General features: G+C 46.7%; 1 pseudogene; it reads left to right on the top strand.

Moving 5' to 3' along the window:
• Nucleotides 267-851, top strand: LOC102181780 (annotated as a pseudogene).

Below are 1707 nucleotides of genomic sequence, written 5' to 3'. Positions count from 1 at the left end.
ACTAAGACAGGCCTACAGCCTAAATCTGTGTCAATTCCACCACCCAGTCTCTTGAGTAAAGACTCAGAGATGGGCTGAGCTTCTTCTGGAACAGTTTCTTGCACCTGGCAAGTAAGCAGATCCAATTCAGTGTCTACAACACAGTCTGTCTGTGTGTAGGAGGCTATAAAACCCGACAAGAATGTAAAGGCGAACCTCTCACTCCTGGCCAACTCGCCACCAACAGAAATAGAGTCAGCAGGGCATCTGCGGGACCCGGTGCAGACATGGCCAAGTCCAGGAACCACATCATGCACAACCAGTGCTGAAAATGGCATAGAAATGGCATCAAGAAACCCCGATCACAACGATACGAATCTCTTAAGCGGGTAGGCCCCAAGTTCCTGAGGAACATGTGCTTTGCCAAGAAGCACAACAAAAAGGGCCTGAAGAAGATGCAGGCCAACAATGCCAAGGCCATGTGTGCACGTGCTGAGGCTGTCAAGGCCCTCGTGAAGCCCAAGGAGATCAAGCCCAAGATGCCAACAGGCAGCAGCTGCAAGCTCAGCCGACTTGCCCACATCGCCCACCCCAAGCTCAGGAAGCGCGCTTGCACTCGCACCGCCAAGGGCCTTAGGCTCTGCCGGCCAAAGTCCCAGGCCAAGGCTGCAACCAAGGCCGGGCCACCTGTGGCTGCGGCTCCAGCTGCCAAGGGTGCCCAGGCCCCCACCAAAGCACTAGAGACCTTCATCTGCCAGTGTGAGGACAGAAGGACTGGTGTGACCCCCTGGGCTGCTGTCTACGTGGGGCTGGTGTCCTCCTGTGCTATTTGTACAAATAAATCTGAGACAGGAAAAAAAAAAGAGAAATAGAGTCAGCAGCAGTAGTACCCTCTATAGAACTTTGGGAGACCTATGCTTCCACGTGGGACCATGCCAAATAGACTTCTGCCTTATGTAGTTATTCCAAGTGAGGACGTTTCTGGGGATCCTTTGCCACTGAAGGATTTTTCACCCTCTTATTGTGTCTATTGGTATCTTTCTATATTCCATATCAAGCTTCCAAAGTGACAGCCCCACAGATCTCCAACATTCAACAAGTAAGATCAGCTCTCCTTGGGGCCGCCACGCTGTGCCTTTTCCAGCCTGTCACCGCCAGTCCTGAACTTGGCTCCCACTACACCTCGGCTCTGGTCCTACTGGGACCCTGGCAACATTCATTACGGCCCAGATATATGTGACTCATGAGATACCCCGTCCAAAAACCTAGGACCTTCCTTATTTTCCATTAAACTATGAAAACACAATGTATCTGAAACTAATAATCTAGCATAATGTGCAATGTTGGAAATGATAATGAAAATTAATCTTGTTGATTTTAATAAGTTCTATGTCTCAAATTAACATTATAATTTTACATAACATCAATGGCACTTGAAAAGGTCCTTTGCTTACATTATCTCTTTAATCCCCACAACAATCCTATGAATATTTACAGATAAGAAAGTGGAGACACAGAGATATTACTTTCATTTTGCCAAGGTCACACAGTTTCTGGGAGGCTCAGATGGTTTCCAATCGCACATATGCTGATTTTCAAATTCCATTAACATTCTACCACCCAGTCTTGCTTTATTTATCAATGTAAATCTCCACATTGTTCACCTAAACTAACAATGAAAATTAATAAAACAAGCTACTCATCTTTGCAAATTTCAATGCAAAAACT

The sequence above is a fragment of the Capra hircus genome, chromosome 9, assembly GCF_001704415.2.
Source record: "Capra hircus breed San Clemente chromosome 9, ASM170441v1, whole genome shotgun sequence".
Lineage (NCBI taxonomy): Eukaryota > Metazoa > Chordata > Mammalia > Artiodactyla > Bovidae > Capra > Capra hircus.
This window is presented reverse-complemented; position numbering and strand designations above follow the sequence as displayed.